This window comes from Polypterus senegalus, chromosome 3 (genome assembly GCF_016835505.1).
Source record: "Polypterus senegalus isolate Bchr_013 chromosome 3, ASM1683550v1, whole genome shotgun sequence".
Taxonomy (NCBI): Eukaryota; Metazoa; Chordata; class Cladistia; order Polypteriformes; family Polypteridae; genus Polypterus; species Polypterus senegalus.
The window spans coordinates 26,123,985-26,136,098 of NC_053156.1; positions in this window are offsets into that span (position 1 = coordinate 26,123,985).

Sequence of the window (12,114 nt, forward strand, 5' to 3'; positions counted from 1 at the left end):
TTCAGATCATGATAGATTTTATATATATATATATATATATATATATATATATATATATATATATATATATATATATATATATATATATATATATATATATATATATATATAAATATAAAATGTAAATTTGAATGACGGAGGTTGGAATATTAGTTTTGGACTGTGCCTGCTATATTCAGCGCCCTCCATACCCTCCTTGTTATCAATTAAGGGCCTTGAGAAACAGCTGTGAAAGGTGGGAGATTTGCTTGAAGCAGCGGGTGGAAGGATAGGGGAGGATAGTTTAATAACTAATGAAAGCCAGCCTTCTCAGTTGCTGAATGTAACTAGTCTCCAGGAAAATTGGCTGGCAAAAAGGAAACTGGGAGTACTTCCCATCATAAATGTCTGTCTGCTGTTTTTTGCAGATTGATGTTAGTCAGGCATGATCTCGGTAGCAGAAGTGACAACAAGACCGAAACAGCACCGGTGGCAGACATCTCTCTTGGTGTCCTTTTTGAGCAGACAGCTGTGAAGGATTTTGTGGCTGAGTGCACGTAAAATGCAAAAGTAGAAACTCGAATCTAGGTTCTACAGGCTGGGATGTGACAAAATGGAAAGAAAAGCAAGGTTACTCTGGAGGGAATTGGGTTGAGGTGAAAATCTATTATCATGCAGTATCCAGATTATTTATTCAATGTTTTTATTTGCTTTTGATATTTGTAACTGAAATTAAATAAACTCCATTTGTGTATTTTTTAAATTATATATTTTTCACAATAGATTCTGCTGATTATGCATCCACTTTTGGTCTTTAGAAATAAGCCGTTTTTCATAATAAACCTGCACAATGTAAAGGCATCTGTCTAGTGTGAAACTAGTGAGTTAATCCATTGTCCAAACAAAATTTAGAAAGGAGAATTAAGTGTCAGTGTTTTACAGTTTCAATTGTTTCTCCAGCTAGGATCTTCTGTTTGTCTTTACCTCTCTTAAGAAATCCTGATGGTTCGCTGAAAAGCAAATGGATCCTGGACTTTTGTTATCTTTTGCTGCTGTGGATGTCGCCACCATTATGGCAAGTAATCTTAGGTGGATTTATGTTTGGAGTCTTTCGAAAGGGGAGAACAGGGGTAATGGAGGAGTGAGCTGGGGTTTATCGTGAAATTTCATGCATCTAAAGTGTTTTTGTTCGTTCTTTGTTTTACTTTTAAAAGGGATTATTAATGTAGTCCACTATAGCCATTTCATCCCCATGCTACAGAGAAATACTTTTTCAAAAAAAAAAAAATAATCTGCACATCCTTGGAAAGCTATGTATTTAATTGCCAAATAACTTAAATTAAGATGATGTTTGTTTTTCTTTTACTTTTTATGAAATCCCCCCGCTTACACCTGCTGTCTTTATTTAGAAGAGTGGTGCACTCCTCTCAGTGTGGATAGGAAGCTTTCTGAGGCTTTTCTAAAGTTTCTTGATGAATAAACTGGGGAATGTCTGAGACGTAGAATTATACGTAACCCATGAGTTCACTCTCTTCTGTATAGCACCTTTCACACGATCCCCTAGCACTTAATGAAATCCTCAAAAATGCCAAAGCATTAAAAAAAAAACAAAAAAAAAAAACTGATTTTTCAATGTTCAAGAATGTAGATTTGATAAACTGCAGTAGAATGTGTTGGTCATCTACAGATCCCCCTTTATTGTTGTCTTTGCTGTTTCAAGCTACATTGTTGTGTTAGGGCGGCTTTTATTAATGGGGTTTGCCTTTTGATATTGGTGCTATTGAATTATACCGTTAGATTGAGCCTGTAAATATCCTGAATACATCTCATACTTCCCCTATGTCTCTTTGTAATATGGGTGTGGGAAGACTTTTATAACCTACTATATATATATATATTTTTACAATAAATCAATCCTCCTACTGCAACAGTTGTGGTTTCAGTTTCTCTGCAGCAAGTAATCATTTTTTAAATAAAATAACAAATAGTGTCAAAAGTTGAAAGCACCGGTGTGATGAAGTTTTATACAGTTATTTTGATTATGTGTTTATCAATTATGACCATCAATTTCCTTAACTCTTTCAGGGCTGATGTCGACTTTTGTCGAAATTCAGGGGTAGAGGACGGTAATCATCTGTAAACTGCAACAAAACTCGCCCTTTTAGTTTAACTCTCTTTGCTAGAAGGAGAGTTAAGAAGCCTTGGCTGATTTAACCTTGATTCCCTGCGTGTGCATGAGTAGCAAAGGGCAAACAACCTGTAAAATGACATTGACATCTGGCAAGAGACTAAAGGAAATCAAAATACTCCATGGATGTTTTACTTATTATCGCTGAACCGGACTCTGACTTGTTGAACTTGGAATTCGATGCAAGTGATCAGGAGATGGCGGTCAAAAAAAAAAACAAGGGACCAGCATCGGCTGATTGTTGGGGTTCCTGAACATATCCGTGTAGCTGATACGCTTACAGCAGCGTTCGCCTGGGAGGACCACCACTTATGATGAAATGAGGTACAAACCATATTGCGTCACACTGCAGCTGCCGCCACCGCCCACCTGCTGTGTGAAGACAGCCAGGCAGCCGGTCCACCATGCGTTCCTGCTGGCCATTGAGGTGCCTCCGCGCAACTATTAATGCCAGAGATGCCGAACATGTGCCAACTCCAGCCACAGCACATAGCATCAGACATTTTATGTTGATTTATGGGTGGGGAAACCATTGCTTTGTGTGCTTTTCAGAAAATTGAAAAAATATTCGGCCCTCAAAGAGTTCAGCTCAACAGTAAATTTGAATTATTAATCATAGCAAGTATTGATGTAGATCTTAACTACAACCGTTTCACCCTCACGTTTGATGACTGAACCACTTTGGTAAAGAGAGTCTGTGTAATCCTGTACAGCGCACTTTGTTTTGCCCCACATATAAATTTCACCCATACTGCCTTATAAAACATTTAGAATATTGCCAGAATTCATCCTGTTTTTTGTTTTTTTTTTTAATTGATCGAATGGCTGTATTTGTCATGTGAGTCTGTAATCTTGTTTTTTATGTTTGTTCTGCTGTATGCATCTGAATTTCCCCATAGGATTAGTAAACTTTAAAAAAGGTAATCTACTGTAATCTTAACACAATGTAGCACTGAAGAGTTAGTCCATGCCTTAGTTGCTTCTCACATTGACTACTCTAATAGCATTCTTTCTGTCATCCCGAATAAATTCCTTCAAAGATTACAGGTCATTCAAAGCTCTTGTCACCAGGATTGTCACACACACCCCAAGATAGCAGACCACTTTATTCCTCGCTTCATTTGCTCCCTGTGGCTTATCCGATCAACTTCAAAATTCTTCTTAGGTTTAAAGCTTTAGATAACACGGCCCCAGAAATATCACTGACCTCCTCCAGCCTTATACTCCTGTTCTTTCCGGGTGGTCCTCATTCGTAAGGTTACAAACTGCCCCAACTGTTATACTTACTGTATTATGGGTGCTCTGGCCCTTTTTTGTTGCTGCATCCAAACTCTGGAACACTTTACCCACCCACATTTGAAATATGCACTCCATGGCAAACTTGAAAACTGCTTTAAAAACCTATTTATGCCGGCAGGCCTTTGCTCTGTGAGCCGGCTGTTCTACATGACGTCTGCTGCTTACTGTTGTCCGTTATTGCTCAGTTCATGCTGGTTTCGCTAGTGTTTTTTTTGCTTAATAGTTGATTTAAACTTTGCTGCTGTTTTATTATTGTGGATTTTGCTAATGGTCAGTTTTACTCTGTGAGGTGGCCTTGAAAGGTGCCTTAAGTAAAATGTGTTATCTATTTCAGTAAAAGGGATTTAGTCCTACCCTTTCTTGAGAAATATGCTTCCAGCTGTGTTGATAAAGGTGTAAAAACACTGTGCTTTGTCGGCCCACCCTCCTCATAGGGGTATGATCTGGTGGAGAACATCCTTATGCTCTGGGAATTGAGGCAGTGATATTCAAAAAAAAAAATACTTCCCTTAGGATGTTGTTTATAACTCTAATTTTTGGAATAGTGATTAGCAGTGCCCTGACCACCCCAGTGCAGATTCACACGATGCTGTCTGAATCCTGGGTGGTAGCAAGCAGTTAATGTGTGCACAATATGGTCCCTGATCATTTGGTGGGGAATTAGGGTCAGATGAATCACCCTTCACTTATTCCACGTCTGAACTCATCACTGATCTTTGCACTAGAATATTCATTTGGAATGTGCAGTGCCTATAAAAAGTATTTGCACATTATATAGTGATACAACATTCAATCACAATGGATTCAATTTGGTTTTTATATTGATTATTAGAAAGTGATTCTTTAATATCAAAACAGAGTTCAACAAAATGATCTAAATTAATTACAAATGCAGAACAAAAGCAATTGATCACAAGTATTATTCCCTCTTCGAGTCTGTATTTAGCAGCCATGCCAGCCTTGAGTCTGTATGCACGGGTCTCTCTCTTTTTCAGCTTTGCAGCTGTCCACTCTGCCATTTTTATTTTCAAAAGCTCTGTCAGGCTGCATGGAGATCGTACGTGAACAGCCATTTGATTTAAATCCAGCCCCATATTGGATTCTCAGTTGATGTTGTCTCGTTTATAAAACTTTTTGGATGTTCGATCGCTGAAATATGCATATGCTAAAAAAAAACTTGGAAATCGGTAAACACCAAAAGTAAATCTGATTCATAAACCCAGACATGCACATTTGTATGCATTTCACCTTTATAAAAAAAAAAATAATCATCTTGTAACTCTGTATGCGAATGTGAACTTGAACTCTGCCTGGCTGTCACGATGAAAGAACCATGTGATGCCATCCATTATGTTTGGGACAAAAACACATTTTTTTTTTCCTTGAATCCCTGTGGTCCACAGTTTTTAAAATTACAAATAAGACCATTCAGATGTAATTAAAGTGCACAATTGCAGACTTTAATTGAAGGGGATTTGCATATATGTAGAAATGGCAACAACAATTTATTTTTGTTTAGCCCAAAAATCACACAAGGAGTTCCGCAGTAGACTTTAACAGGCCCTGATTCTTGATTGTTCCCAAGCCTTGACTCCCTATGGCCATTCATATGCACTCACCAGCCACTTTATTAGGTACACCTTGCTAGTATCGGGTTGGACCCCCTTATACCTTCAGAACTGCCATAATTCTTCATGGCATAGATTCAACAAGGTGCTGGAAATATTCCTTAGGGATTGTGGTTCATCTGGACATGACTGCATCATGCAGGTAACTGCAGATTTGTCAGCTGCACATCAATGAAGTGCATCTCCCGTTCCACCACATCCCAAAGGTGTCTCATTGAGATCCAGTGACTGTGGCGGCCATTTGATTACAGTGGACTCCTTGTTACGTTCAAGTGACTAGTTTGAGATGATCTGAGCTTTGTGACATGGAGCATTATCCTGCTAGAAGGAGCCATCAGAAGATGGGCACACTGCGGTCATAAAGGGATGGACATGGGCAGCAACACCACTCAGGTAGGCTGTGACACTTAAATGATGCTCAGTTGGTACTAAGGGACCCAAAGTGTGCCAAGAAAATATCCCCCACGCCATGACGCCACCAGCAGCAGCCTGATCCATTGATGTAAGGCAGGATGGATCCATTCTCACCCTACCATCCGAATGTTGCAGCAGAAATTGAGACGCGACAGAGCAGGTAATGTTTTTCCAACGTCCTATTTGCCCCATTTTGGTGAGCCTGTGAGAACTGTAGTCTCAGTTGCCTGTTCTTAACTGACAGGAGTGGCACCCAGTGTGGTCTCCTGCTGCTGTAGCCCACCTGCTTCAAGGTTTGATGTGTTGTGCATTCAGAGATGCTCCTCTGCACACCTTGGTTGTAACAAGGGCTTGTTTGAGTTATTGTTGCCTTTCTATCCGCTCTAGCCATTCTCCTCTGCCATCAACAAGGCATCTTCAGCCAGAGAACTGCTGCTCACTGGATATTTTCCATTTTTCAGGCCATTTTCTGTAAACCCTAAATATGGTTTTGCATGAGAATCCCAGTAGGTCATCCGTTTTTGAAATACTCGGAGCAGCCCGTCTGGCACCAACACCACCACGTTCAAAGTCATCTTTCTTCCCCATTCTGATGCTTGAATGTCAGCAGGTGCTCTTGACAATATCTACAGGCTGAAATGCATTGAGTTGCTGCCTTGTGATTGGCTGATTAGAGATTTGCATCAACAAGCAGTTGAGCGGGTGCATGTAAGAAGTGCCAGGTGAGTGTATGTGTGTATACACCTCGATGTTGCCTTAAAGCTTTCTTGTTTATTTAGGTGTTCATAATACACAAAGTCTTTTGTTTCCTCGCTCTCCAACTATTTTATATCATTCCACGTAGGCCTTTTTTTCCCCATTCATTCATCCATCCATTTACTAATAGAATTGTCAAGTAATGATAGAGCAGCATTGGGTGTGAGGCCGGAAACCCGTACATACGTGAGGGGAGGGGATCACCGTACACTGTGCAGATTGCATACGGACCACTACCAGGTGCAGGATTAAAACCCAGAATGCTGGAACCATGAGATGACACCACTGGCCACCGTGCTACCTTGCTTTCTGATGGCTTGTCAGCATTGGTTTAGACAAGAGCGGTTGTGTTTCACTAACTTGCCAGAATACAAATACATTTACTTACTTGACTGACGCCTTCTATCCAAGACTTCTAACAATATGTATGATAAAATTGATTACATTTCTTTTGGTTTTCCAGTCGCAGCAGAGGCAGGTCAAGTGACATGCTGATGCTCACACAGTGTCAGTAATGGGGTTTGAACCCACAACCTCAGCGTTTGAAGTCCAAAACCTTCAACACTACACCACATTGCTTAGATACAACATGATCAGCTGAAGTTCAGAAGCCAGTTAAAGGCTAACAGAATGTCGGGTTATATAGCGCCTTGATGTGTGGAGTACAAGTCTCGGGAGCTTCTGTTCAAGCTTCATAACACACCTGTGAGGCCTCATCTGGAGTCCTGGGTGCAGTTTTGGTCTCCAGGCTACAAAAAGTACACAGCAGCACAAGAAAAGGTCCAGAGAAGAGCAACAAGGCTGATTCCAGGACTACAGGGGATGAGTTATCAGGTCAGGTCAGGTTGGGGAGCATGCACTGGTATAACTTGTAACCGCACCTACCACATGATGAAACAGTTGGCATCCCCCACAGGCGGACATACAGTCGAGTCCCGCCCTCCAGAAATGACCATCTATTTGCCACAGCCAAGTGTTACGGGGTGTCCCCCGAGACCCAGACCACCCTTGGGTAATCGCACCACATAGCCATAGTGCTATAATTGATGCAAGTAACCTGCCTCATTTACGACTCCGTGAGCGACTACTCATTTGACACAAAGACAAACCAGCAGTACCCAAGGATTCTCTGAAGAGACACAGGACAGAAGGAGTCCAGACTTCGTCTCAGGTCACTGGATAGCATCCATGTCTCACAACCATCTAGCAAGACAGGTGGCACCAGGTCTCTGAAGACTTGGACCCTCGTCCATTTGCAAAAATATTGGGAGTGTCACACGACCCTTTCCATTGACCTCATGCCACTCTATTCTCTCCCAATCCGTCTACTGACTTCATAAGAAGAGTCACCTGTGACATGAATGCCACTGCTGCGGTAGGTCGACACTCTCTGCAGACAGACATACTGCCGATGGCCGTGCCCAAGAGGTGATTAAAGGCCTGGATGTTGGTTTTATCAGGACACTCTGACTCCTCGCTCAGTCTCTCAAGAGCCCCGATCAGAGCCTCCATTGACACCACAAAGACCACACCATTTTCAGCAAAGTGAAGATCAGTGAGTCTCTCTTCACCAACAGATGCGTTATGAATGATGAATTATGAAGAAAGATTAAAAGAGCTGAGCCTTTTCTGTTTAAGCAAAAGAAGATCAGGAGGAGACCTGACTGAAGTGTTTAAAATGACGAAGGGAATTAGTCCAGTGGATCGAGACGGTGACTTTAAAATGAGCTCATCAAGAACACGGGGACACAGTTGGAAACTTAAGGGGAAATTTCACACAAACATTAGGAGGTTTTTCTTTACACAAAGAACGATAGACACTTGGAATAAGAGACCAAGTAGTGTGGTAGACAGGAGGACTTTAAGGACCTTTAAAACTCAACTTGATGTAATTTTGTAGAATTAAGTAGAAGATGCTGGCAAGCTTTGTTGGGCTGGATGGCCTGTTCTCATCCTGAGTGTTTTAATGCTTCAGTGATGTGAAACAACAGCTGCTTGAAAACTACTTGTCTTCACGATGGTCATCCATATGGCACCATTGATACATCTTGCGTGTTGCCATTAGGAGATATCATTTATACCGTACTTATCAATTGTTATGGTGTGGACAGTCACCATTTTAGATCTAGAGGCAGCAAGTAGCAGTCCGCTTCATTTACAAAATGTTTGCTCAGACTGTGATGACCATTAAATAACCACACTGTGACCATCTTACACCAAGCACAGCCGTGCAACACTGTTTAATCCCATATATTTTTCTTTTTTTAATGCACTTTTTTATTCTTATCTATAATGTGAATTACTCTGTACATTTAATCTTAGAATGAGCGGACAGTCAGAAACTCGCATGAATGACATTTTCAAATGGAACTGGAGTTAAATGTCCTTGACCAGATCAACTTCTGTGATCAAAACTTTTAGGCCCAGCTGTCCATCAGCAGAGTGGCTAGCTAATTATTTGGTTTGGGAATCTCATGTGGGTCCTTTGGAATAAAAACCAACGACCCGTCCAAGGATGGGAAGAGACATAAGAGAGTGTGACGCTCCATTCCATCAGACAGATGTCTTCAATGAGGACACCAACCATGAGACAGCCCAACTGGGGAATCTAAAAGAAGATTGACTGATCCTTTCTGTAAGGATAAAGGTGACATCTGTTTCAATGGAGTAGTCAAGATTTTTGATTTTTCTGACTAAGTAGGGGGATTCGCTCACCTCCAAATCAAGTGTCCGACCTACGCTATGCGCCAACCACTTCACGTCTCTGCCACTTGTGTTGTGAAGAGGGGGGGCTGAACGCACCCCAAGGAGACATGGTCGCTCCTCCGCCACCCCCTCTTTAACGGTGATACAATGGGAAACAGAATTTTTTTTTTACCTCCTCTTTGCTCGATCTGTTGCTCTGTAATCTACCTTTCGCACAGCGCACTTCTGTCATATCACCCGTGTCCATATATTCGATCTCTTTTCGCTTTTACCTTTTCATCAATATCGCATTGAGTTTTGTGTGTTTGTAATTACATCATGACGACGCAACATATAACTGCCCGTGAGTGAATTATCATTTCTCTCTCTCTACAAGAAATGTGTCTGACATAACCACGCAGGACTTTTCCAGATCTTTTTGCATAAGCTTTTGTCTCGCGGGGCTTTCCAGCCCCGGGCGTGGTTACATCACTTCTCGTCTTGCGGGACGTGAAATTGTCTCTGAGACAATCGCGTCTTGTCTCTTTCCAAGATTTTTTTATTTTTTTATAATAGATATTTTCTGCCTGCTCCTTTTAACCTCCTTAGTGTTAGACCCTAGTGTCACTCAGGCTGTAAAAACAGTGCTAAAAGCTCACTTGGGCAATAGTATAGATGAATCTTACGCAAGACCAGAGGATTACTCGAGCTGTACACGTGACAACAGTGTTAGTGTTGAACGTTCGGGCCGGTTTATACTTCACGCTCAGAACGGGTACGCACCCGCATCATGGCTGCCACGTGTTCCCAGCATTCATTTCACGCATCCTCTGAGCAGGTCCTCAGAAATTAGCGTGACGTGTGCACGAGTTGCAGTACCAGCAAAAAGTCGGGGGTGCAGCATGCTAAAAGTCAGAACGTGACGTCAGTGTCTCCGTTTACTATCTACATGTGACAGAAAGCCTCTATGCAGATCCTACGGGATGAGTAGTTCCATGTGGTGAAGCAAAATGCCGACACACAAATGCATTCGTGGCGCTTTTATATTCAAGCGTCGCATATTCCCGATCGTAATGACACGATACGTTTTAAAAGTCTTTTTTTTTTATTTTAGCAACATAATGTATAGCGCTGTATTTGAGCCACTAAGAAAAAAAAATAAAGGACACGGTGAAAACATGTATTTTGTGATTAAAGTGGAAATTTCGGCTTTAATCTCGAAATGTCCACTTTAATCTCGTAGTTTACTTTATCATTAAAGCAGACCGTCGTAAACGTCATCCCAGTTTTTAATCGCTACGACCTTCTTGGACCTGACAGCAGCGGCAAGCAGCAATAGATCACCACACAGAACAAATTAAATGTACGATATTCTAACTCCCTGCACATTTAGAATCTTTAGATTTGTACTTGATACCACTTTCATGATGAAATGCATTAAAGTGTGTAGGTTACATTTTACATATAATTTCGTTTAAATAATGAATACTGTTAATAATTACACACATGGTGGCGGAGCGATAGCACTGCTGTCTCGCAGGGAGTTATGTTGCTGGTATTCAACACTGTGCTCCGGTTTCCTTCCAAAGATATGCAGATTTGGGGATTTGGTGCCGCTAAAATGACGCTAGTGTATGCGAGTGCTTGTATTCACCTTGCAATGAGCAGAGGCCTCGTCCAGGGATTGTTTCTCAGTCGTGCCCAATGCTTGCTGGAATGGACACATCCCTGGATTGATGGATTTAATCAATACACATCCTTTTCAGAGATATTGCGGTAAGGTGTCATCAGAATTTAATAGGTCTTCTAGGCAATTCACAACACAGAGAAGCCAAACATGTTCTCACCGTGATCATATCTCACACTGCCACCTGGTGGATTCCTCCAGATTTACGTAAAGTACGCGCACAAGTATAAACACTACAACGCTTGCGTAGCAGGAGCGTCCGCTGCAGCATGCGTCGCGTCACGTGAAGTATAACTCCGGCCTAAGTCAGGAAACGGTATAGGAGTGTCTTCTCCAAACCTCCTAATGGCGTCTCATATGAAACGCCTCTTATTGGCAATGATAACAAAGTTAATCTGTCTTCAGACCGTGCAACCGAAAGGGATTCTGGGAATCCCAAAGTTACACTTGTGTCACTCAAACTGCATGCTGCTGTTCATATTATTTTTCAGCATTATTATTTGTTAGCATTATTATACATTCTACACATATGCCTTTTGCACATTTCACAGTAGAAAGATGAGATTTTATAAAAAATGTTATTTTTCAAGCCAATAACTGCAACACCTTTTACGTGTTTTTTTAAGAAGAAAAAAAAATGTAATGCTAAGGAGGTTAAATGTTCCTGTCCCGAGGTCAGATTTATAAAACTTGGGCATGCACAAAAAGAAGTTCAAAAACAGTGCACAAGACAGGATTCATAAAGAAAACTTGACGGGGTGAATATTCACGTATTGAGGGCAACTCTGACCGATACATAAACTGGGAAATGATATCCTTAATCACGTAGGGAAATGCAGTCGTTATTATAATGTGTGTTGACGTGATAAACATAGTAAGGCTCAAAAGTGGTGAATATGATAACCATAATGCAATTTGGTTACATTTTACTGCCACTGCGGTGGGTTGTGAGGGAATAATCTGCAGGTAACCGTAGAGAAGGACTGTATATAGAGTCATATGAAAAAGTTTGAGAACCCCTCTCAGCCTGTAGAATAATTGACTCTCCTTTCAATAAAAAAAGATAACAGTGGTATGTCTTTTATTTCCTAGGAACATCTGAGACTGCGGTGTTTTCCGAACAAAGATTTTTAGTGAAGCAGTATTTAGTTGTATGAAATGAAATCAAATGTGAAAAACTGGCTGTGCAAAAATGTGGGTCCCCTTGTCATTTTGCTGATTTGAATGCCAGTCACTGCTCAGTACGGATTACTGGCAACACCAAATTGGTTAGATGAGCTCATTAAGCCTTCATAGACAGGGGTGTCCAATCATGAGTGGTAAAAGGTATTTAAGGTGGTCAATTGCAAGTTGTGCTTCCCTTTGACTGTCCTCTGAAGAGTGACAGACAGCATGGGCTCCTCAAAGCAACTCTCAAAAGATCTGAAAACAAAGATTGTTGAGTCTCCTGGCTTAGTGGAAGACTACAAAAAGCTACC